The following is a 27550-nucleotide window of genomic DNA, read 5'->3' as shown; positions in this document are numbered from 1 at the left end:
AAATGTTTGCTGCGGGGGCCAGCGTGGCGCTGCTGCTTCAGCAGTGGGTCAGTTGGACAGTGAGGCTCCCGCTGCCATGGTGGTGGTGCAGGAGGAGCAGGTGGAGGAAGACTTAAGCAGGTGTGTGCCTGCCACTACTCTTGGATATAGTTGCACTTTGTTTTGCATTGTTATATGAGTGAATCTGAGTGAATCTTAAATCCTTTCTCCAGTATCATTCTGAAGAGCAACATACTGTGTAATCATCATTCATTTTATTCAAGGCTCCAGAATATAAGGGATATTGTTCAGTACTGTTATTAAGGGCTTGTGTGTTTATATGTACATCAACGGGGCGAGTTCAAGGTTCATTTATTGTCATTCAAAAACATGCTTTCACATGAACTGAGTTGGCACAGTATCTGTGTGCGGGTTGTCGTGGGCCGGTCTGGACCAAAGAGTCCAGGGTTTTTTGTCTGAATTTTTGTCCCAGTCCAGGCCTGGTATCTGGAAGTATTCCTCAATTTGGTGAGGCAAAAACACCATGTTCAAGTTCTAGATCGAGGAAACACACTTCCTGTTAGGAAAAAGGAAACAAAACAGTGGGTTTGTTTGTGTAGAAAGGTGGTCAGGGCCGATGATTGGGTCCTCTCTATTGTTAGTAGAAAGTTAAAGACAATGATTGTTCACATCAGGTATGCATTATTGAAAATGAAAAAAAAAATTACCTAATATGATTAAAACTGTCATGCACGTAATTGCATAGTTCTAATGAAGTACGATGATGATGAGGAAGGATGCATATGTAAATGCTAAGATGTACAGCAAATCAGAACAATATTCAATGGAGCTATTTCTTTAAAAGCATTCTATGCAAAATTTGTCAGTTGTTGTTTGTAAAACATACCATTCAAAGTTAGCCCTTCTTTACCAAACTCAACAAGCAAGACACAGAGGAAATGAATGAAGAGAGGGAGTGACGTTAGTTAGAACAAAGCAGTGAATCTGAGTATAAAGAAATGCTATTTTCCGACTGTTTCATGGTCAAGTTATAGGTACACACACACAAACAAAAACCATACAGACTAATGGATAAATAGTACCAAGAATAAAGTTTTCATCATGAAGTACTGAAGCTACCTCAAAGCCTGGGGAAAGAAGCTGCCCTGTAGTTTGGTGGCATGGCATTGGATACTTCTGTATCTTTTGCCAGGCGGCAGCAGGGTGAACAGACTGTGGCTGGGGTAGGTGTTGCCTTTGAGTATCCTTTTTGGCTTGGCACAGACACCTCACCAATATCACTGATGCTTAGTTGATGGATACAAGTTATTTTCTGGGCAGTTTTAATCGCCTGCTTTAGCTCTCCTGTCCTCGGCAGTGCACGTACCATGCAGTTGCTGCAGTCAAAACGCTTTGTATTGCTATTCTAAAAAGGTGGACAAGACCTTGGCACCAGAATTTAATCTTCTGAAGTTTCCTTGAGAAATAAAGCAGTTATGCTCCTTTTTTACTGGGTGGCAATGGGTGATGTCCATGACAGAATCTATGTGATTTGAATTTCCCAGCAACCAGAAATGGTTCACCTGCTCCACCTCAGCTGGGTTTATGTGTTTGCCTCTTTTTTTTCTAAAATCAACAATCAGCTCCTTGGTTTTGGTGACACTGAGCTGTAGCTTGTTCTCTGTACACCACTCTGCAAGACTGTTGATTTCTCATTGTTGTTTGAAATCCAATCGATGGTGGTGGTGTCGTCCTCATATTTCACAACAGAATTCTCTCCGTGTCTGGGATTGCAGTCATGTGTGTAAAGCATTAACGGGAGGGGGCTGAGTACACAGTCCTGAAGGGGTCCACTGTTTAACATGAGAGTGGAGGAGGTGTGACTGCCAATAAAAGCTCTCTGGTACCTGTTTGTGAGGAAGTGTGGTACTCAAGCCCAGAGTGTGAAGTTTTACAGTTAATTTCATGGGGGAGATTGTGTTGAATGCCGAACTAAAAACACCAAGCAGCATTCCGATATTGCTGTAGTTGTAGCCATTATGCTTGTGTGTAGTTCAGCCCCACCCTCGGTCAAACTGAAACACAGTCGTGCAGCACTTTATACATCAAGAACAGACTGAGGGCGTTACTGACATCACACCTTGTGCACTGTTATTGGCTGATCAAAGGCTGATTCCCAGTAATGTCACAAACACTAAATTTATATTTAACAGTCCAAAGCAACTTACAGTAATTCATACATACATTTATACACTGATGGCGGTGGCTGCAATGCAAAGTGCCAACCAGCACATCAGGATCAGTTTGGGGTTTCTATCTTGCCCAAGGACACTCCTACATGCAGACCAGGAGAATTGAACCAGAGACCTTCCGATAACAAGATGCTGGCTCTACCATTCAGAGGGCAGGGTCTCTGCAGATACAGACACCCCCAGACAATTCTGGGGGGTCATAACTTAGTATTGACTGAGAGAAATAACATTTGTTTTTTTTTAAGAAAACCCTACATACTAAACCTTCTTAAAAAGTAATGTCAATAAAAAAAAATCAACAGAAAGGTCTATGGATCACAACATATGTTATGGTTGAAATGATAAAATAAGAATTAAAGTATAAAAAGTAGCACGGAAAAAGTGAATTAAATGATATATTGTACCATACACATATACACATAGTTAAATTTCACTACATATTTGGTATTTTTGTTCTATTTCTATGAGCTACCCAGGGAATCAGGGTGCAGGGTATGTGAGAGGCATTTACTTTATTCACTGGACAAGTCTCTTCACATCGCAAACCTATTGTGATTACAGCCCCGTACATGTATGTCCCTTTGACTTGAAATAGCGGGAAAGCTTAGGTGGATCTGATAACATTAACAATGGCTCATTCGCTGTCCCAAAATACACAAACATTGCACATGTCCCTTAATAACAAATAATTACTAACTCTGAAAATATGAAATCCTTGTAGATGACGATTTAAACGAATGACTGTGAAAAACATCTATGTAAGCCCACCCTTTATAATTACAAGCAGACCATATAAGATTCAACTCTGATCCTCTGTATTATGAGCCTTAGTGGTTTTAATTGGAGCCGTCTAATCAGGAACAATTGTGTACCAGGGACCCCAGGTGATTGAAATTACATAGATAGAAAATAAAACCTGTGTCCTGTTTGACGGACCACAATGTAATTCAAAAACTGAACATACTTACATGAATACAACCTGCTTACAAAATGCAAGTGACATCCACTGAAGTTTCATTCAAAAATGAAATAAATGATTTAGCATGTGGGTGTTCCAGAACATTAGACACATGCACATGTGAAAATAAAATGTTACTGATTGAAATTCAGAGCTGAAAATAATCATACATGAAACTGATTTTGACTTCTCTGAGGTTTGTTTTACTTTAACAATGCCTGCCCTGTTCCTGATTCATTGAAAACATGTGCCCTGCTCCAATACCCACACTTCCATTCTATTTAGGACACCAGAAAAAGATGTGAAGTATGTGAAATGCAGTAAGCCAAAAATACAAGGTGACATTTTGCAGTATGCCAGCTAGCATGCCTTTCTGGCTATTCTGACCCACAATCCTCTGCGCAGTGGAGGATATGTCCATAAGTCACGATGTGTCACATTTATATAAGCAATACAGAGAGAGCTAAAACATTTAACAGACGCAACATACAATTTGGAATGCTCCTTTAAAGTAGAACTCATCTGACATTGTAAGAGCTAATAGGCTTTGTCTGAAATCACTCCCTAATTCCTTTATAGTGCCCAAAGTTCCCAAACTAAAAAAGTTGTGCCGATGGCATGTACACTAGTTTCTGCTAACAATCCCACAATGCAATGTGTCCCATTATACAGATGCAATAATTAGTCTTAGTTTGCGTCTCTACAGCTGCCAACAATGTCACAAAATGTAACAAATTCACACTTAATGTGCACAAAATGTCATCTCAACAGCATGTGGGTAAGTATGTGATTTATTCTTTGCCATTACGTTTGACTTAAGTATGAAAGAAAGATTGGTGATGATCCAATTTGGTCTGTGAGTTAGTTAGGTTATATTTACATTTCTAGGACAGTGAAGGTTTTTCTAACAATTGCCAAATTAAACTGAGCTGTGCAACACTGTCTAATCTCTAAATAGCCAATACATGAGAATGTGAGTGTGAATGTGTTCGTCTGTCTTTTGACAGCATCACGTACTGTGCTGTGTTAGCCCTGTGAGGAGCTCTAGGCCGCCAGACCCAAGCAACCCTGGGCAGGATCAGACGGTATGGATGGATGATTGATGTATAACACACAATGCAACCTGTGGAACCCCCTCCCGCTCTCTGATACAGTTGCTTGGTGACAGGTGCAAAACACATTCAAGGTTGTCATTCCTCCAACAGTCACAGAGGTCCACATGAGTGAGAAAAACACATTTCCAACCCCTTCTCCTTATTTTTCCAGCTTTTTCCCCACAGCTATTTGAGTTCATCACCTTCTTCTTATAAATTTGCCAGTGGATGTCCAACTGATAGATAAATATACTGTATATCCAACTGGGAGGTTTGGTTCTGTCACCACAGATGTATTCTCGTTCTCTCACAGGGATCTGTTTTGGCAGAGGTGGTGTGGCGCTTGGAGGGCTTTGGAAGTAGGAGTTCTGAAGTCTCTGATGAGAGAGGGTTGAGCGAAACAGAGAGAAGGAGGGCTCTTATCACCGTGCTGGCAATTAATCCTTGCTAGCTGCACTCCCACATATACTGTACACTGCTCCTGTGTTGCACCCTCTAATTTACAGGCTGAGAGACAGCAGGTGTTCAGGACAAAGTAAACAGAGGGGAAGTTGGAGGGAGGGATCGTCCGACCCGCTCCAGTCTGCTATTATGTGGCTCCCTGCTGGACTGAAAACAAGGAGACACCTCTCTTGGTATGCAAAACCTGTTTAGCATTCCCTGTCTAAGTACTAGGCCAGGGCCCAAGGTCACACTTCCAGGGTAGGCTGCGCAAATGTTGTTCTACCCCTGAGGCGTCAGCCAGCGAGAAAATTAACAGACACTTTGTGTTTTTCAGTGTGTTCCTGTGGGAGGAATGGCTGACTGCCACACTGATCCTGTCTTGATCTCCTCAGCTGAGCACTCCATTATTCAAAACAACAGTTTACCCTCTACCCAAAGTTATGTTGTGGTATAAATAACTTGTTCCTCAATTAAAGCTGTTCGAGACAACTTGGCGCGGTAACGCTACCGTGGTCAAAAGGTCCAGATTTGTTAACACTGTCGGTTGCACTTGTTAGACAATTAACAGGTGTGAGGTGCCTGGTAAACGTGGATCGATGTGGATTAAGAAACACACACTGATGGTGGTTTTTAAAGGAAGTCATTTTGGTTCATTATAAGCAAAGAAAAGCGGGCGTTTCTACTGTAACTGGTGCTACAATCCAAACTAAACCATAGATAAGAGTAGGCAGTTCTGAAGGGTTTTTCAACAGGGTACTCCAAAATTTTGGGATTGCAGTTTCATGTAGTTACTGTGCTCACAGGAGACAGATTTAACATGAACAAGGGTAGGGATTGGATATTTTGTAAGATTCTTTCCTTTTATACTCACTAAACAGTCAAATCGGATTTGTCCTTGTAGGACTGTCTGTGCAGGTAAAAAATTCAGAAGCGTAACAACTGTGTTTTGGCTCATGCTATATATTAAGGCATTCCTATTTGGAGGCACAAATATTGGATTTATACAAACAGCTGTTGTGCTTGATTTATAGCTGCTGATTGTCCTCTGCGGTAATGACAATGACAATGTTCATTTGTTTTGCACATATCAAAAAACTATCTAGGAAAAAGTAAAAATGTAACTCATGATGGCAATATATGAGTCAGGAGATAGCAACACTTTGTAAAATTCATCCTGTGGGGATTTGAGTTTTTGTAACAAATTTCATTGAAATCCATCTAATGGTTGCTGAGTCATTTCACAGAAAAACTAACATTTCAACTTGCTGGTGGTGGTAGATTGAAAAGTCAGGGGCTCACCAAAGAGATTAGGATTTATGTCTGGGAACCATGAGTGTCTGTACCTTTTTTTTCCCAAAACAACAAATAAATATTGAGATATTTTTCCAGACAATTTACAAGTCTCATCCATCCATCCATCATCTGAAACCACTTATCCTTTTCAGGGTCACACGGGGGCTGGAGTCGATCCCAGCTGGCATTGGGCGACGGCAGGGTACACTCTGGATAAGTCACCGGTTCAGCTTACAATTTTGTGCTCATAATTCCACAAATAAAAAAAAGTCAGGTGATCACCAAAGTCATTAAGACTCATCTTTTGGGGATCTTAAATGTTGGTCCCAAAGTCTATGGCAATACAATCTGTATATGTCGCTCAAAAGCAAAAACTTCAACCTCATAGGAAGTGATGCTGGAAGGAGATCTACTAAGAATTAATTCTTGCTGACAATTAATGTCTGTGCAATTTTTTATGGGAATCCTTTTAGTATTTGTATGGATACTTCAGCCTGGATCAAAGGATGCTAAAAGACAACACAGCCACAGTCTGTTCACCCTGCTGCCGCCTGGCAAAAGATACAGAAGTATCCACTGCCATACCACCAGTCTACAGAGCAGCTTCCTTCCTCTTAAGTCAACACCTATCAAAAATAGTTTATCTTGTGTAGCATAAAAGGACTACAGTACAACTTGTATTCCATTGTACATCCCTGTTTTGTAGAATGACAAATAAATGAACTGTGAACCAACTGACATCGCCACATTGTGGCTAAAACTGAATGGTGAGAATTGATGCAGCACTGATTGAGATATGCTGAACTTTAAGCTCCTCCAGCTCCACAATTCAACAGAAATACAACTGAATAGCACATTCTGATAGACTGTTCCTGTCTGGAAAACAGCCAAGCAACCAATCTTTAACATTTGTCAAAGACTTACCATTAAAAATTTGTAGTCTCAAGCATAAGCCAAGATAACCCTGATGACATAATTAAAGGCCTTCCTTCAGAGCCACAGAGGACATTTTACAGTTATTTAGATTCACAGGCTGAGCTTTCAATACTCTGCTTGATGATTACATTGATCTCGATGTTTCCCTTAACTGTCTGTAAAACAGTTTTACACAAAACTGCTATAATATATAAATGTTGATATTTTACTGAAAGAACAGTTATCACAGTGAGCTTAACAGTGCATTTCTGAAGCCTCCTGACTATAATGGCTTTGTAAGCAGTACTGTACAAGAGCACTGCAGAGGCATTGCTGCCTCAGCTGCAGTGGCGGTATAATTAGCATGCTGTCAGATGTCATCCAGTTGGCCTCCAGACTCGTTGCAATGACCTTTAGCACTGTTTGAACTTTCTCTCAATGTTAAATATACATATTCTGCATTGTCGCATGCTGCTTTTTCTTTAGACACACATTGGCTGACATTTCCATGCGAGTCACTCAGATGTCCGCTGTTATCTTATTTTGGGAAACACACCAGCAGTTGTTGGTATTTCCTTTCCAGGCCACAGTTGCACTGTGTCCCTGCACAGAGAGGTTTGTGTTCCATAGTTATCTGCTTTCTGACGTATGTTTCAATTTGATGAATACTGACTTTAACGTGTCGTGTTTTAGCCATGTTCCAACCGCTTTGCTCCAGGCTGGAACATCTCAACAGCTATTGGATGGATTACCATTCAGTGTTTCCAGATGATACATCCTATAGATTTTGCTGACTTTTAGTTTAGTGGTTGACATTCATGTATTTTTAATGATATGTCTGTTCAGCTATTAGATGGATTGCCTTTAATTTAGGTGCATGTTGCCCGGAGCATGTAGCCAATAGACTTTGATAATCCTCTGACATTTTGCCAGCTGGGGGCTATAGAAGAGAGGATTTCATTCAACCAGTGAGATGTCAACATTACAAGATGGAATGACATGAAATTCAGTGCAGACATTGATGTCCCAGTCAGAAAGAATTATTGTAACAGTGGGGATCCCTTAAGTTGCCAACATTTTTTGTCCTATACTTTGTACCAAATACACTCAATATGAATGAAAATCCACCAGCCTGTGCTGTACGTTGTGTGTTGTGTAAATTAGCAAATGCCAACAAGGTGAAAAAAGTTTTCATCATATCTGCTAAATGTCAGCACGATAGCATTTCACTAAAAGCACTCAGGCCATGTCATGTCCCTAGTTGTCTCATACAGACACACAAGGAACCCTTTAGCATCTGTGTATGCGCACATGCAAAGCATTTCTAACACATTGTTGAGGTGTCGGTTAGGTTTCAGCACAAATATTATTCTAGGAAAAGATCATTCACAGCTGGCTTAACACAATGTGAACCCCAGTGGGTGAATGTCCTGTACTGACCTTCAACGCTCCTCCATCTGATATCGTTGTGTTGGTCTTGTTCCTGGAACATCGTGATTTATGCTGCTCCATAGCGAGTTACCAATTACATTGGTAATGTTTTAGCTTTGCAGCTGTGGAAAAAGATCAGAAAAGTACACATATGAGGAGGGGTTATCCTTTCTAACACTTTGAGAGGTTGTATTTAAACCCAAAACATCCCAATAACGTTTGATAATTAAACCTAAACTAAACCAATTAAATATTGTTGTTCCTTAAACCTGACCAAGAAATGTTGTTACCTTAACCTAACCAAAGTGCTACAGGAAAACTGAAAAAAGGGAAATTATAAAGTAAACAGCATAACAATATGTTCCTAATGGGATACCAACTACAGTCTCCCAGGTGAGAGTGCTGAACTTAACCCATTTAGCCACCACAGTGTGCTTCGTCACCCCTGGAGTGACATTAATTATGATGTTCCAGAAACAACACCAAGATGAGTCACAAAGCTAAGACATCACAGCAACCTGATTAGTCAGTTGCAATGATGTTCCAGGAACAACATTAATTATGATGTCCTGGGGACACCAACATGGCGATATCAGACAAACTGACCTCCAACCTTCTTGAGACTTTGTCACTGTATTCTTCATCGGGGTCGACAGTTGCTCTGATTGTCTCACATTGCCGTGGATGGGTTTACATTGGAGTTATTTTAAAGCCTGCTGCGTCACATACAGATGCTTAACTGTACCTTCTGCATTCATATGAGCTGACTAAACGTCCGGGACGCACATAGGTGCTGTGTCTAAGTACAGTCTCACAGAGCCGCGTAGCATGACTGTTAACACTTAGCCTTGGAGTTAGGCTAACATGCACTGGTTGTATAAGCAGAAGATCCACATTTTATTTCGGTCTAGTATTTGACCAGAGATGTCAAATCATATCACGTAGTGAAAGGCCAAGAATGCTTTCCAAACCAGCAGCTCTTCTCGCACAGTGGCCTCATTGACATTTCCAGCCATTGATGTCGAAGCAAGTGACTGTCCAAAGACATCTTCTGTAAGCCATGGAAATAACAATGGCTGAATGGGAGCATGGGGTTGAACACGACTATGGGGGCTGTGGGCCAGAGCAGTGTAGTAAATACAATGGCAGCAGTGCTCTGTGCTGCTAGCAGATGGTATGAATAGGTTTATAAATGCTTGAGTAGGCTGTCAAAATGATGTGATCTGGCATTTAACCATTTGTGATCTACAGAGGAAAAAAATATGACGTGATAACCAAGGACAGCGCTATCTGTTCTGTGGCACTGAGCAGGAAAAAATCTGATCTAAAAGTGCGGATTTCTTAGGAATAATGGCTTTCACGGCGCGCTCAGATAAAGCATCTCATTTTGTAGATGTCACATGTTGTGATCAGTGGAGACTTGTGTACCATATTTCCACCCAGAGATGCCTTTGAGATATGAATCCCTGCCAGACAGCGCTCTCAAGGATCCGTGAGCCTCCTCTTAAGTAAACATTTGCATTCGTCACACATCTGTTAGTGTATCAAATCGTGCTCATGCAAAGTGCACTTCTCTGAAAAAAAAAAATCTACATGAAGGTTGATTTTCCAGCTCAAGGTTGTGAAATGCTGCTTTGACCTCAGTCCACTTGAAATGAAGTTCAACTAGGCCATCCATCTATGAAGCGAGTTGAGCATCCTTCTCTGCCTCCCCGTGCCGTGGGTTTTTATCAATTATCAGCTCATAAGTGCTCATGCAAACAAGCCTCCACAATATAAATTGGAGCATTAGGGATATGAAAATTCATGTTTAATGATCTTCATACTTAATAGAACTGCACTGTTATATTGTCTGTGCAATGCAAATTGGAAAAAATTCTTTTCAAGGTCATTTAAATGCTAGATTTAGTTAATGCATGTTATGACAGCAGAATATTATACATAAATTTGCTCTGCCGGGTGGGTGTTTTAAGGACTGGACGTGACATGTTGTAAAAATGACAGGGTGGCTGTGTACCAGGATGACCTTAAACCCTCGCCAAAACAAAAAATAAATAAATAAATAAAAATATCTCCAGTTTTGGTGTCCAAAACCTCAGCGCTTGTCCTTTGTCTCTGAGTTAATTGGATGTCAAGGCCTTTGGACAGATTTATGTTCTTTCGGGCCAATGCTTCGTCTGGAGAATGACTTTGGTGCTGTTAATGTGCAGCCTGAACACTGTCATGGCCTCAACTTGTGTGTCAGCACCTCCACTCTCACCATGCTAAGCAGCTCTGCCTCTCACTGCGCCATGAGCCCGAACATGCACTCAATCCATCCCACAGAGCAGCTGCACATTTTACCGGGCCGTCACTCTTTGGAATAGCCAGACTGAGACCTAAAGTAGTTCCCGAGCTCTTATGCCCACTGAGATGCATTTAAATCAGCAATGTGACAGTTGTGTGTATATGCATGCTATGAATATAAAGGCAGCGAGCGATGCAGCTGAGGAGCGGATGAAAAAGAGCCGTAGACGGAGGTGAAATGCAATGTTGAGGCCGGCTGTGGAAATGCTGCTGGAGCTGTAACATCTGAGAAATGTCTGCTCTCCACTCAACAGAAACAGATAAATATAAATTGATTGGAAGTGAACTCCCACAGTGCAATGTGCCAGAGTGTTCATAGACAGGTGGAGATGCAGAGTGAAGTGCTGTGGGCCTTTGAGAAAATAGGCTCTCTACACAGTTACATGCAATCTGCAGTGTGGTGCCATTCAGTGATGTTTTGGATTGCTTCCTACTGTGGTGATGAAATAAATATGAAAGACATGTTGGTCGGCGCTGGACTGACTTGTGTTTGGAATCTTTGACACTGTGTTATGTTAACTGTGGACTTCAATAATGAACTGTATCATTGTGATACTGTAATTATAATCTCACATGCATTTAGCTTTTTTCCAGCCATTGTTTAGATGGTCGTCATGGAGCCTTCTAAAAGGAAAAGAATGAGCTAATGATGTCACAGTTCATCAAAAAGGACCCAAACCCAAGGTAGTAAGGCAGGAGGGAAGACGTAACAAAAACAAGCTGGGGCAAATCCCAAAAAACTGAAGAAAAACGCAAAACTGAACAAAGTATAAACCAGGATGGAACTTGGGGGACACACAGGATTGCAAACACAGTGACACCAGGAACAATACTGACTGCCTGACAAAGAGAGATGGAAAAACACAGACTTAATACCAAAACACGAGGAAATGACTGAAACAAAAACGCAAACCATGACAACAGAACTTATCAGTCATAATCATCAGTCAACTTGCTTGTAAACTTACCTTTGCCTTCAAAATCCATGTAACCATCGAAGTGATATTCCAAATAGAGAGCTCAACACACTGCATCTTATGAGAAAGTCACTTTTAGAATATTGCAAGCAGAAAAAGGTGAAAATAAGTCCAACAAGCACACGAAGAAATAGCTTTGCCAAATATAACAATTGGCAGGTATGATAACAAAATGTGGCCCGAGCCGATATGTTGATGTAATTTACAATGTTGTTTCTCTGTCATTGTAGCGATACCTCTGGAGGGGTCAGACTTAGTTTGACTAGCGGTAAATGGCGTGCATGAACAGCCTATTTTAGAGAATAAGACATAACACAGCTTGGTATTATATCCATTTGCAAGCAAAAACAATGGCATAATAAAACTTGAAATACAACATACAGTACACATTACATTAGAACCTGCATCCAGTTGCATTTCTGTTTGGGTATAAATATGATGACGACAGGTATAAGTAGAAATGAGCGGTGCAGTATTACAGTTACAAAGACAAATATTACTTAAATACTTGCGGAATAGCTTTGTGCCTCTATCTTGCTAGGGAAATTCTCCTCCTATTGTCCGTGTACGTGTTTACCAGGTAACCAGGCAATTTTTGTAACAACAGGAGCTCGACACCAGCAGCAATAGTGTTACACCAGGCTGGGATCAAGCCAAAAAGGGGCAACAGACCTGCCCATCCACTGTGTCACTGTTGAAAACCGCTGAAAACAACACATCCTCATTTTGTGGTCAAGTAAGAAATAACAAACATGCGATATCCACTCATACTTTCAAAATAAAGTCACCAAGAGTACTTGGTTAGGTTTAGGAAAAGATAATGGTTTCGCTTCAAATAACTACTTCCTTAAAACTTCTTTCAGTACTTCTTAGGCGAAGCGAACATTTTGCGGGTCTATTACACACTTTGACATGAGACTGGGCTGACCACGCACAAGCAGGGGTTACATTCAGAGCTCAACCATGTCTCCTTCACTAACGTAGTGGTGCCACCTCTCACATATTGGGCTTGAAACACCAGCTTTCAGGCTTTGCCCCACACTAATCAGACAAATGCAGAATGCAGGCTCATTTTCTTTGACTTGATTAAATAGCTGTGGCCATCACACAGCGCCGCGATCGATACGCGCGTCTCCAAATTAAGAGAGGGACCGTACACAATTAAGGCAGCAGTCAAATTCAACAGTCCCTTCGTTAAATATTTAAAGTCTGCTAATGTGTCATTATAGTAGCTGTATTAACCTTAATGCTTTCTGCACAACTAACAGATAAGCCGTTGCAACAGTTTCCAGGTTTATATTGTTGAATCATAGGGAACAAAGCAGCCGAGCGCAGAATTAGTTTTTTGTTTTTTTTGGAATATTTCTGGGAGTTTTCAGTTTCGCTGCCAAATGTTATAACGATCACAGTACGGGTATAACTGCACTCATTGAGCTTTTTAAACTTAGAAAATAAGCAAATACTAAGTCTAATAATGAAAAAACATGTATTGTACTGAGCATACAAGTTACTGCAGTGGCCTCAATGCGAAGATATAGACAAATAAGTCACACAGGGAATGTTTTAAAAGCAAAGACCATCAAATTAACTGCACTTGCATATAAATTAGAAAAAAAGATAATAACTTCATGTGAACCACAGGTTAGAGTGTCCATATGTGAGCCTCTGTCACAGGTCTCAGCTGATTGGTTTGCGTTCCCCTAATTTATTCTCCATGATACAAAAATGGTAGGAAGCGTACTCCCTCACCCTAATTAACCCGCGGTATAAATGATGAATCAAATGAATCGTGATGCATGAGATCGAAGTAAAATCTACGAACTGGGGATGCTCCGCGCTTTAATACCAGCTCCTGTTCAAACAGCTGGCTTTATTTTGCTTCAGTGGTGACTTATATTTAAAACACTGAACGCTGGGACTGTTTAAATAGTGTTGTTATGCTCCATTGTGTCACACACATGCCGACTGTCCCCCTTTATTCACTACAAAAGTGTTTCCAATTAGATTTCAAATGCCATCGCGTTCTTGTCTCCCCAGGCATTATGTGAATAGAAGTCTCCCAGGGCTGCACATATTATATCTCATTACTGACAGCGCTGGTCACCTGGGACTCCAATCAGAATATCTGAACACTTAAGCAATTGGCTTCTCTCTAACTGCCTTGCTGAGATTGATTGGGTTTGGGCTCCCCGAGCACCACTTTAATGTCAAACACATAATGCACCGGCCACACTTTAGGTAGAATACGTTCAATCTTTTCATATAATTCGGCTAATGATATTTTTACCTAAGTAGGATGTAAATTGCATTTTTTCCCCCCATTTCTTTTTCATTTGTGTTCTTGAATGGTTTTTAAAATAACTATCAACAATACAGCACTGAGCACCAGATGGTTTCCTAATTTGGATAATCATGACGTGTCATATGTGAACAGGATTGATCCCAGTGTGACCAGAGCCATCAAAAAAATAAATAAAAAAACAAAAAACCGCATCGACATGGGTGGAGAAGTTAATGATCTGAAAGGAGGAATCTTAAAAACCCAACTGGAGCTTAATACAACAGATTAGTGATCTGATTATAATTTAAAGAGGCATTCAGTCCTCTTTAATGGGATGAATTTTGGATGGGTGGCCAAAGCACTGCCTTCCCAGTTGGTGCCATTAATGGTGATAGTTATAAAGAGTACAAAAGGCTGGCAGAGGGCGCACTGGCTGGCGGTGTTTGCCCAAGCTGGCTGTGAAAACTGAGTCTGGCTTACCACCATGGCACACTCTTCTATCTCTGTCTTTCTTGTTTCTTTATGAAAGGAGATCACACCAAACTCTATGCTAAAAAACTGACATTTTTAATGTGTCCTTGCTTGTCACCAATCACGAATCCCCTACCGCTATCCCCCTGTCCCTGTCCGCCCATGACCCCTTATCACAGGTGACATGTCTTTGAGTTGGGAGCAGTTCAACTGGAAAGTTGTTGTTCTCTGATTGTTTCATCTGAGTAGCTTTGAAGGTGATCCAGAATTTCATTAAAACAAATGATTAGAGAATAGTCTGAAAAATAAAACAATTTGTGCAGCAGACATCTTTTTATAGCTTTTCCTGCCTTGTTAATCATCCTCATCTTGTGACCCCTCGAGAGATCACAGGATTGGGAGGCACTATTCTAAAGTATGTCATGGTTACTGTTTTTATTCTTACTAATATTTGCTTTGTTTCTTAATTTGTTTCTCTCTTCTTCCTCTAACAAAAGACTCAGTGGTGATAAACAACAGAGGCTAAGATGTAAAGCAGAGCTTTAAAGTTATAGGATCCTTTCACACCTGAGCTGTAAGGTGTGGATTAAAGGAACTCTGCTGCCTTTGCCAGTTTGTGCTGCTGTGAAAGCTGTCAATTGCACACTAATGAACACTAGTGCGAACGAGTGGACTGAGACGACCTGAAAAGGTGCCTCTCGCCACGCTACCAAGTGAATTTCGGTGTGATTGATTTGTGGTGTGAAAGCAAAGCACTCCAACAATTCGTCTGCTGATTGTGAACTGCCGGGGAAGCAAACTCCAAAGCAGTTCAGAGATCAATGTAAATATGCAAGATCATTTGTAACCATGGCAACACATATGTGCGCCAGCATGTGAGCAAGGATTTCTTTTGAACGTCAGGAAGTGTACAGCAGTTCAATGTGATGTGTTGTGTTTTGTAGCAGGTCCACATTAAAAAGTGAATGACATGCAGCGCTGAAGTAAAAATGATGAAGATAGTCGTCCAAAGAGCAGCATCAGTTATTCCAAGGGCCTCAAATCTACCTTCAAGTGATAAAGCCCTGTAGTGCCCGTAGCAATTATGAGCAGATAAGAAAATCAGTCTGCTTTTTCGTCGTAATTATGCTTTTACACAAAGGTTTGACTGGGGTACATTCACACAAAAAGCCTAGGTTGCATTTTGGTGAGAGTTACACTTTAACCTAGCCAACTACCCCAGCCACCCCCTGATTCGGACTTTCTCGCTCTTCATAATACTCACAAGAAGGGTGCTACAAGAAGTGACTTGAGAGGGGTGCCTAAACTTGATTTTCCCCCATGTCACAGAGGATGAATTGCAGATGACTCTCTCAGTTCTTGTTTGTATGAACCCAACACCAAACGGCCGAGGACTAAGACGCAACAACAAATCATTTTTCTCAACACAGGCGGCAACACATGTAGCACAATGCTGATGTACTGTTGCTATGGTTACCTGCATACACCTTACCCACTGATTTTGAATGATGGTCACATTGTTGACCAGAGGGTGGCCTGTTATACAACTTCAAGCCAATCAACAACAACTCATTACAGAGGCCACGCTGAGTAAAGATCAAGGTCTAAAAAGGTTGAAATAATTTTAAATAAGTGCACCGACGAAAACAAATCTAATCTTTCAAAAGATTTTTACAAGGTCTCACATATCTTACAGGAGAGATTACTGCCTTGCTCTCCTTGGATTTCAGGTAATTCCCCTAAATATGTGTTGTATTGCTCAAAATATGGAAAGGTTTTTCTACTTCTTTTGGCTCTCCATTGCTTTCTTAAAGAAATGACCAAATAATATTTCATTTTAGCAGCAAAGTGGGGAGAAAAAAAAGTGAAAGTGCAGTGACAGCGCTCACAGTTCGGCTGTAGCTGGGTATTTTCTGCCATCCAACACTAACTAGCATTGCAGCCTAGTTCAGCGGTGGTTTGCTTAAAATAGAAAGCTCCTCTTAAAAATATAGCTAGAGGGCCCTTAAAGGAACTGCAGTCGCTATCTTCCCATGCACACTTACTCCCGAGGCAGGTCCGCCTTGGGAGGACAAAATGCTTTTGGGTTCCATGGAAGCATCTGCCAAAAATGTTGCATTATTTCTCAGTGGTTAGCCGGGGCTGTGTACCTGTCAGGCAGCGTGTGCCTCTGAACTTCTACACATTTAGGAAGATTTAACCAAGCGTATCCCTGATGTGTGTTTTATACAGAGGAGGATATTCATTTTGCCACTTTTTAAATAACATCTTACAGGAAATCTATTTTTAAATTTCCACTTTTTTCATGCATTATGGATGCATATGTCTCAGAGATGAATCGTCTGTTTATGCAGTGGTCATGTTGTGAATTTCGGCATCAAAGAGGCCTTTATTTTCTCCCCAAATTCCAAGGTTACTGCTCTGGTATGTGACCCACATTCTAAATGCTTCAAACAATAACGGCTTATGTCAAAGCTGGGATACAATCTCAGAGCGCTGCACTGGGGAATAAACAGACACTATGGCTGTTTATGAACACCCACTAACAGCCATTATTGGTCAAAGCAGGGACCGATTTGTATCTTTCTAATATCGGAGAGATTTACTCACCCTCTCATTGTCTCTCTGCCTCTCTCCTGCTGTGCGGCTGCTAATAATTAGTGCAGCTTGGACATTATGCAGAGGCTCCTACAGGAGGTGAAGATGAGACCACTATAGTCTCATTAAATATGTATATTTACCTTTAATTAGGAGGCATTCGTTTGCAAGTACAACATCCCCCACCCCGTTCTGATTTTACAGTGCACCTGCTCGCAGTGGTTGTATGGAGAGCTGCTGACTGGGTTGAAGCAAATAGACTGTCAACATTCCTCACAGGGACCCTCCATTAGGCTGTCTCTCTCAGCAGCGCACACCCCCGAGGCTATGAAGCATTTTGCTCTCTCGCTGCCACACACTCTCTCTCCTTCTTTGTCCATCCAAAGAAACAGCCCCTTCACCTTCCACAGCTCTGTCTCTTTCTCTTTATCGCTCTGGCTTTCCCTTTTTTTTCTCCAGGAATGATATTTTCAGCCTCAGCCATGTCGTTTTATGGTGTCAATAAACAAATATGTATTGGAATAGCAGAAGAGTTTGTACAACCAACCAAATCTGATTATTATGGCTTGAACCTATTTATCTGCATCTGGGTGAAATATTCAGACATTGCCATTTGTTCAGTGCATGATAGGCAAAATAGATGACAGACTGCATGCTGCATCATAGAGCAAAGGTTCTAAGCCGGGGGTCAGGACTCCCAGAAGGGCCTGCAAGAACAGGATTTAAAAAATCATGATTCTCTCAGACAAAACTGTGTTTAATTTTTCAGACTTTTCTCCTTTCTTTGATTTTTTTTTCTTTTGAATTACTGGGAAATAAGATAAGTAAGTAAGTAAATTTGTTTTGCTTTCAGGCTCCCAAAAATGTTCAAATAAATCAAAGGAAAAAAATATTGTTTGGTTGAACTGGTCATAACTTATAGCAGCCCTGTCTTCAAGGTATGTTAATAAAGTACTAAATGTATGTGCCAACTACTCTTTTAATGCAGTGCAGATTATGTCTGCTGGCAAAAAATTTTCCCAGTCAAGGACATGCTATGCTCTTGTACTGTGCAAATGTCTCAGGGAGCTGTTTTGGGCACCTGGTGGGTGTACAAGACACAAAATATTGGGATTATTTATATTCAGATGTCGTCCGTGGCATCCTCATTAACTGGTTTGTGCTGCTTTTCCTTCTGTGTGCTACCTTGCATGATTGTCCATTTTATGACACTAGTCCAGTGCCCATTCAAAACACGCTGTTCTGCAAAGATTATCTTGTAATTGTGTTTGCTGTTTATTCAAAATGTCTTCATATCGAACGTGTCCAAATTGCACCAAATCTTACACTGCACACTTCCTTGGGTCCTCAGCAACAAGCCTGATGAATAATATCCTGACAGACAGGGATTCCTTGCTTTATAGTAAGACGGGGCACATCCCATAATTGCCATGAACAGTGATACGGAGTTCTCACATCCATGTAGCGCTAGCAATTTAAACTGTACGTTCTTTTGCAACATTTATAATGTGGGACTACCAATAATGATGATAATAAGAATCTATCCAAGGCTAACAAGCTTTTACACTCCAAGTGGACGCCAGTTAGTGTTATTTGCTAACATGTGCCCTGTGGCTGTCACACTGTCACAAAAAGCTGAAATCCAAAGTCCAAACTCAAACAATCCAAAGTCCAAACAATAAAAAGGCAGAGGAAAAAAGGCAGGCAAAGGAAAACACAAAAATAATACAACAACTAAAGGCAAACCAGAACACCATGAGGAATAAATTAGAAACACAGGGAACACTAAAGAACTGGGTGAACAGGCACAGGACAGGCTAGGACGGGAACAGATGAGCCAACAAAGAGTGAGGAAACAACACAGGCTTAAATACACACTGAACTAAAGAGGGGAAGAGGTGCAGGTGGAGAGACACTGGGAACAGGGCAGAGCTAACAAGGCTGATGTGAGACAGGTGTGGGAGGAGCGCAGGAACACAGGTGAGCAGGAAGCAGAAAGTGATCTTTGTTTGTGTCTTTGAACACCAGCTGAGCACCACTGTCACTTGTCCCACTTTAAATAAAGAGTGGGGGTCTAGTGTTAGCTGTCTATCTCTCATGGGGCTATCTCACCAGCCCTTCATATGTTACCTCATAATTTGAACCCCAACATGGCGTGATGTATGGTGCAATGTGAGGAGTACTGTAGGGAATGCTTGCATAAATAACAGCTGGAACTGAGCAGTGGCTAAAAACAAATGATTTAGTACCAGCCCACACAGCTTACCAATCATATAGCACTACCAGCATTGTCAGTGGCAGACTTATCCACGTCCCCTGGAGAACAATAACAAAGGAGGTGCAGAAAAATAAATAAAAATAAAATGTCTTTCTTCACTTGGACTCAGCAGAAAGGTTGGGATCCAGTGATTTGTAAGCAGAACTCGAAAAATGATTGCTCAAGCATTGGAGTGGGGAATGTATTTACATAATGTGGAACCTGTTTCAGACCTTTCCATTGCCGTTCATTGATTTTACTGCATGTAATTCATTTTCATTTATATTGAATTGTGATTAAACTTGTGTAAATGCAAATGAGAAAACAGTAATGTTGGAGGCCGTGACCTTAACGAGAGGTGGAGGGAGATCGTAACGAGTGGGGCCAGGGTCCTTCAGGGGTTTGCAGTGGGTCCCCAGCAAAGAGGGGGATAAATCATCATCATAATGACATAGCACATGACTTTTTTTGGTGCTGGCTTTCATACATTTTTATATTTATTTGTATTAAAAAATCTAAAAGCAAAAGCCCATGGATAAAAACGTATCAGATGGGGGTCTGCGGTCCAATTTGTGTCGGTTTAGGGGTCCTTAATGTGAAAAGATTTGAGAACAACTGATCTATATGACCCAGGATTTCATTGTCATTAGGCAGCTCTTGTGCTGCTGCTTGGTTATAAATCACATTTACAGCCTCTACAAAAACCAAGTATCAATAATAATGAATGTCCAGGTATAAAGCACCTTCATCTTGGCTATTGATCAATATCCTTATGCCGAGCGCCCGGCAGCACACTGCACTGCAATTGTTTCTGACTTGTGTCAGCTATATCTAATGGGCAGTCAGCACTACACAGGCTTTCAGCTACGGCGAAAGCACAACTAACAAATGCACCACTTGAAACCTGAACAACGCAAAGCTTAAAATAGAAGACTTTCTGCTGTGCTACCTTATGTTTGTCTGCATTTAACTTTCAAGCACTTTCCTGGTTACAGAGCCGAAGGCAAAGACCAGCTTAATCCTCTCTACTTTGAGATAGAAGGAACGAATCAGATAATGAAGAACCCACACAGCAAAGCAGGTATGCTACAGTATAATATGCTACAAAACAGGCTGTTTTCATTGGAGTGTTGTCTCTAGATAGTCATTTAAATGCAAAAACAAGCAGATTACCTCCTGTACTGTCTATTTTTAATAGCGTATAAGCCTTTTTGCTCTGATACACGAGTTGAATGTGTTCTGAAACTCTCATGGCTTACACAACATGAACAAAGGGACGATAAAATCAGAGATGTGTATTTTCACGCCTTTAAGCAGTGTACCAGGAGCTTTTGTGCGATCGGTGCAGGAATGTCAAGGATTCTTTTTGAGTACCCAACCGCAGGTCTGAGAGGAAGCGATCCGAGCTCGGAGTCCCAACAGCACCGAGGAGCTGCTCGAAATGCCAGGAGCCGCGGGTCTTACTCAGGTGTACCGACTTTGAAGCAGAGAAACAGGCGGAAAGGTAAGCAAATCCATTTAAATCATTGTCCGCATTATCAGAGCTCCTGTCGACCTATGACTCAACTTCTACAGCTATTCTAAAGCAGTAAATTATTGATGCAACACCAGCTCGGTCTATTTTTCTAATTTGAAAAGGAGTCGGAAGAAATAATATTTCTTTAAAATGTTATGACAAAAATTCAATTAAAAAATCTAGACGATTGTACAAAAATCCTAAGAGAGTCATCGTTCAGCTACTCAAACACAGCCCTATCTGACGTGTGAAATATAATGAAACTCGTGTTATCTTTAGAATCAACGCAAAAGAGAAATGATGGCAACCAAACAGCTTTTCTTTTTTTTTTCTTCCCCCAAGCAGGCAGTGTAGTTTGTACTTGAGTTAGTTGCTGAATTTAATTTTCACCCAGTGTGAAATGTCATGAGCCTTGTCCAGATTTATGTAAACAATCAGGGTAAGAGCTTCATTTTATGGCCAAAATGCCCGGCCCTTTATAGAACCAAGTAAATCAACATAATCGACTGAAAGGGAGCCCATCCAGCCGCACCATGGGTTCCTTCTTTAGTCCTCATTTTCCCTGTTTGTTTTCTTCCCTTGTGTCGTGTCATATCTCTCTCCTCTCCTCACAGGGCGCTATCTGTTTTCCCGATTTGCGAGGCAGCACACGTCCGACGAGAGGTGGGTCCGACTGAAATGACTCCTGAAATATCCATCAGCGCAAATTACATCTTTGGGTAGTGCTGATTCCCTCTTTTGGGCTAATGAAGTTATATGCCCCCGCACAACTAGCAAGACGCCTGCTAATGTCTTTTAATTTGCAAAGATAATTACAACAAGGTTCCACTTGAAAATCCATACATGCCGGCAAACGGAGCCAAAATCGACCAATCCACGGGGGTAATTATTTCTCCCCTAGATTCTCTAATGTATAGATACGTCTCGAGGGGGTAATGACACTGATCGGATGATTTATGCAATCATAAAGCACTCATGGTTGACATGACATGTGTACAGGATATGAAATAAGCATTTGCGTGCAGCTACTTATGAATACTAATGTGCAGCGTTGCTTCTATTCAGTGCCTTGTTTAGGAAATACCAACATTTGCATTCGGTGCCTGAAGGTGCAAGAAAACCAGGCTAGGCTATGCCCCAACATTACACAATCAGTATAAAGCCATTGTAACACAGTCTGTTGGGAACAAAACATGTGTGTTGGTATCTTAAGGTTAACGACTCACACGCGTGCGCATGCTCGCTCATATGCATGCAAAGTGTGTGAGGGAAACAATGGAGGCTGTGGTGGCAAGGAGAGACTACACATAATGAGTTTAATAACGTACAATGTTCATTAAAACATAGCTCACAGCCTCTCCGGAGGTGTCACTCCTGTCAGATTAGTGGTGCTGAGATATGGCTGGTGCTGAGCGGAAACAGCCCATATGGTCTGTCTGCTTGACAACACTGTGACCCACAACAGATGTGCTGTTTTCCTCTCCCCTGATGTTAGGAGCAGCTACTTTGTCACACCTGTGTTTTTCTCCCAAACCACACAGTAACATCTACAAATGACACTGTTGGGTTCATCCCTTTGAGTCAACAAAGGACTCTGGGAAGCTACAGAATACATTTTGACTTTCTTAGGAAGACCAGCTTCCTCATGGGCATTATAAGAAAAGTGATATGTTGAAGAAAAAGAGTAATTATTCTTGTGTGACGTCTTCATGCTACCAGGTCTGGAATGTTCTGGAAACCAGGATGTGTATTTGCGACACTCTCTGAGAAATGACATTCATAAACAGCTAATCTGTTTTGCCAAATGTGTTTTGAGAGAAATGTAATTGCTCATTTCCAGTCAAAGCAGTGCTATGTTCTTGTCCTGCATGCATATGTAGGTACGCTGACAGTGCATGGCTTTAACACCAGTGATCACCCCCTATGTCCCACATGGAAAATCTGTGATTTCACCTTGTTTGGCCAGTCTCAATTGTCCATTTCCTTTGCCTGCGACCGGACATTAGCCAGGAGCAGCCTTATACCAAAGCTGGATTAGCAGGGCCCTTATCCCGGCTCTCTTCCTCCGTGTGGTGGTCCTGCTCGGGTTGGATGGTGGAAAGACGCTGCGGGTCATGTTGGTCCCAAAGTCCGCTGCTATGAATATAAAACATTCGCTTTCTTCTCCAGTGCTGTTGAAAGTATTTTCTGCCATAAGCAATGTGTGTTTCAGCAAAGAGAGCTGAACAAATGGCAGTTAAAAATACAAATATGTAGCAGAGGACCAGCCGCTGCATCTTGCACAGCCGTTGATGAAGATGTTAGTTGCTATGAAAGGACATTTTCAAATGAATACAATATAAGTCAATATTTTTCAGATATGTTCAGTATGTTTTGCAACTGTGCATTTACATTCATGAGCTAGAATGGCACTCAGGAGAGTGCAGGCCTACAGCCCCCTTTAATTCAATCAAGAATATATTTTCAGTTAAAAAACAGGATGCAAGGAGTGCGGCTTGGGTGTGGAAATTACACTCTTGAGTGCCTCACACTTTTTCTACAATTCTGAAAGACTATATTTTATTCTGCTAGATCCGTGTTGTTGTTATGATCTGCATCAAGTTATACTCACATGAAGACACCAGCCATCTTAATACGGCTAATCTCGCAATGTTAAAGAAAAGAGAGAAGAAAGTCCTGGATCCGTCCCATTATCTGGATCTGCACCAAAAGGTAATGGGGTCTATTCTGGGCGGAGACCCATCCTCCATCCATGTTTCAGGAAAATCTGTGTAGTAGTTTTTGTTTAATCCTGCTGACAAACCAACCAACAAACAAACAAACATGGGTGAAATCATACCCTTTGGTGGAGGTAAAAATGCTTCTTCATGTTGTTAAAGAAAATGAAATTCGGACGGCATTGCGTTTCTCTCAAAACACATTCTCTGTTGCACATTCATACTGCATGAGTGTCATTTCTCAAAGACAGGAAGGCTATTTGAACATCTTCTCTTTTTGTCCAGACGCCAACAAAAATTGCACCAAGACAAATTATGGAGAAGTTTTGCCGCTTAACTGCGCGAGAGTGGTGATTTATCGAATTATCCGACCACTGCTGCCAACACTATATGAAGTATGTACCTGATAAGCTGTCTGTAATTTCAGCTGGATGGAAAGCAATTTCTTCAGAGCATGTAAAGCGTCGATGATCGAGTTCAACACGGACACTCCCATGACAAATGTCACGCTGCTCACTGGCAGCTACAAAGCTGGAATATTGGGTCATGGACTACATATAAATGCTATATTTCATTATTAAAGCTTCCATCTGGGACTATCATTCATTTCTTCATATGTATGTGCATCATAAGTATGAAAGAAAATGTGACACATGTGGAGTATGACACACAGCGGGGATGCTCAGGGCAATATTTCTCAGAGGCGTAGATTTCAATTCAAACAGTGAATATTGGCGCTCTGTAATACATGTCTAGTTTTTATGGATATAAGTGTCTATCTTAAATAGCAGCTGTCTGCTCTGGCTAATCCTTCAGCTTGATTTAAATGTCAATACCTCCTTTATATGTGCTCAGGCATATATCTGTATGGATAGAGTGGGTGGTGGTGACATCATGGGGGGGCAAGGGGTGAATGGATCTAGACGGGCGCTCGCTGTAGCAGAGGGTGCTGCGATAGACCGGTGGCAGCAGCAGCAGCAAAGGTTCATAGACTTTAATGCACGTCCCCTGTTGAAATGCCATCTGGAGGAAGCAGGGTGCCTATGGATTAATCGCCTGAAGGTTCATCCCTGTCCCCGATTATACACCCTGCGCTCGCGTCCTCGGCGGTCCCTCGGCTGATGGGACCTCGAACCACACTCCTGTGTTTTTGAGAGCTTGATGGCGACTGCCTGAGAGATTCTGCCAGCATGGTTTTTTCAATAAATGGCGGAGACAGAAACTGGGACGGTTAATGGATGACCCAGGGTGCACACAGATAGATTAATGTGAGGGGAGGAGGGAGCACCAAGGAGGATGCCACTCTATTGGGGTGTTGTCTTGTGAAGCAGCCAGAGGGTTGGGATTTACGATGTCTTGTTAGAAACGTGTGGTTAAATGATTGTTGCCCTCTGTATGTGGGACATACTTGTTGGGCTGGCTCAAACTCTGAAGAGAAAACTACAAACAAACAGGTGCTCTCCCCTCACTCGGAGATTCGTTTCCTCTCTGCGCTGTCGTGTTTTCCTCTTCCTCAGGCAGACACAGGTGGTCTGTTGTTTGAGATGGGAATAGGAGAGAGCTGTGTTTGTTTGAAGTCGTTTTTCATCAAAGTATCCCTCTTAACATATTCTCCACCCTCAGTTTGATGTGCCAAGTTTAAAGTAGTCTGCTGGATCTTGTAAGGATTACCAGTCGCTATGCCGCATAGAAAGTAGGGAATAAATAGCAATTAGCATGTTTTTTGGAGGAGCGACCGTAGTTAGAGGGTGGTTTCCAAATCAATAACCGTGTTAACTGAGCAGCAGCAGCAGCATACTGTTGCACCTCGCTGGGCTCGAAATTAGCTATCGGTGGCATGTGTACAATCACGCTGGAGAAAATAGAATAGAAAAAATCTATTCGTGCCGTGACACAGATTAACAGTGTCGTGTTGTGGATGAAAGTGAGGCGGACACGTGGAGCAAATGTAAATGAGCAGACTTCACCGGGAACAAAACGGATCGAGAAATGTCTTTAAAACATCTGAAGCAGGGTTTGTTGTTGCAGACCTTTAAAATTCCCTGCCTGTGGATAATAACATTAACACGAGTTAAAATGTCACACTAAGGGGGAGTTCTGAGGGCCCAGTGGTCTCCGGCACGAACCCCTGACAGCCATGAAACTGCAAAATCCTGGGCATGGATCCAGCCAGGGACCTTTATCACAGGTCATTTCACTCTCTCTTTCCTCATATCGCCTGTTGAGCTCATCTGATAATCATCTCATACAAACAAAAATACAATGAGATACTTTGTAATAAAGGGTTTTTTTCTGCGCATTGGGTCAGGATTAACAAAATGAAGTTCTCATCTTGTTTACATAGAGGGAAATCGTGCTTTCACGCAACCTTGGTCAATGTGTCATTATTTTGGCCGTCATTCTGTCATTAAATTCACCAAGTTCATTGACGAGATCTCAGAATACAGCCCAGTAATTAAGTCCATATATTGTGCACCATGATTTACATCCAATGCAACAACAACTCGTGCCAGTCAGTGTATAAATAGTGGAAGGAGCTTCTGGGTCTGAAAAGTGAAGCCAACGCAGATGCTGAATTCTTTCTAATAGCCAGAAGGGAGACTCCACTGGTTGCAAAAAGAAGTCAGATAGAGTGTAAGCTTATGAGAAAGTGAACCTACTTCTCACAGTAAACAGTTTACTAACAAGTTTATGGTCTCAATCTCTAGTTTCAAGTCTTCTGTAAATCATGATCCCATTTAACGAAAGATGGACAATAAAGCTACCTGACTGAAAAGATGTTAGTCAGATCCAGTCTGGATAGAGGCAAAGCAAAGTGCATCCTCCACCATGTTAACCAACTACTTCTAGCTCCAAAAACAAGACGGCGATGGCCATACGGCCAAACTTGAGGCTTGAAAACAGGACACCTCAAACCAATGGGTGATGTCATGGTGAGTTTACACCTGATGCCGATGTAGTTTGCTCTACTGTGTAAGGAGCAAAGCAGAACATAAAATGTGGAAAGTTCCACTTTCAAGGAGGAGACAGGTTTGGGTCCTGCCATAAATTAGCAGTAAACATTCACCTTTTTATTAACCATAACCACAATCTTTCCCTCACCACATACCCTGACCTTAACAATTTCTTACTTTAATTACCAGAGCTCATTTGCTATAACCACAATTGTTCCCTAAACCTAACCATAGCCGACTGTACTAGGCATATACAGATATTGTAGATAGAGACAACTGGAAAAAATATTCACATCGAAAGCCCAGCCGTTTGGGGACTCACAATTGACCCAATCAATCTTGGAAAATCAAAAAGAGGAGAAGAAGACAGACTCAAAAACTTTTCAAAGTATTGTGTATTTGTTGACAAGAGAACAGACCTGGTTTAGCAGATGTACGAGTCGTTAACCTCCATACCGCCAGTAAACATCAGCGCTCAGTCAGCTAATGGGAGGCATGTAGGACTGTTCTCCATACAGTGGATAAAGCAGGGCAGTTCTAAACGAGGCTAAAGTTAGACAAGCTTTTAGGGAGCACTCACTTTCTGTTTTGCTTCGAAATAAAATGGTTATAATCTGGCTCAACTGTTTGGCCTGCTTTAAACTTGTATCCACTTATGTTTACAGAACCAATATTATGGCCAGACAACGATACAGGACAACTTAAGAGAAAATAAACCATAAATATGTGAATAAAGTCCATCTCTTAGTGAAATTGCCATACGGAAAATTTGAATCTGCAGATAGAAAAGAGGAGATGAAAACAGACAGCCAGACAGCCGCAGACGGTGCTGCAGAGAGCCTTGCAGGGTACCTTGAAAGGCGGGCTGGTGTAACAAACATGAGGTAAAGACGGAGCGGAAAAAATCCTGACAAGATAAGTATAAGGCTGAGAGCTTTCTCTGGCTGTCAGCAGCGGCTTCAGATACAATGTACTCTATTAGCCGAGCAGCTTGCAATCAAGGAGGAGTGTGTGATTGTGAATAAAAATCTGAGAATGGAAAGTAGATCAAATCAGGCAAGAGGAGA

At 41.5% G+C, this 27550-nt stretch overlaps 1 long non-coding RNA gene across 1 annotated transcript; it reads right to left on the bottom strand.

Moving 5' to 3' along the window:
• Nucleotides 1–435: 435 nt before the first annotated feature.
• On the bottom strand, nucleotides 436–15827 carry LOC311254243. The gene is made up of 3 exons (XR_014622223.1): nucleotides 15706–15827; nucleotides 8376–8488; nucleotides 436–556 (listed from the first exon to the last, which is right to left on the bottom strand). It is a non-coding gene; the product is annotated as an uncharacterized lncRNA (long non-coding RNA).
• Nucleotides 15828–27550: the final 11723 nt, after the last annotated feature.

The sequence above is a fragment of the Pagrus pagrus genome (genome assembly GCF_965226575.1).
Source record: "Pagrus pagrus genome assembly, chromosome: 3".
Taxonomy (NCBI): Eukaryota; Metazoa; Chordata; class Actinopteri; order Spariformes; family Sparidae; genus Pagrus; species Pagrus pagrus.
The sequence above is the reverse complement of the archived record's forward strand: the minus strand, read 5'-3'. Positions and strand labels throughout refer to the sequence as shown.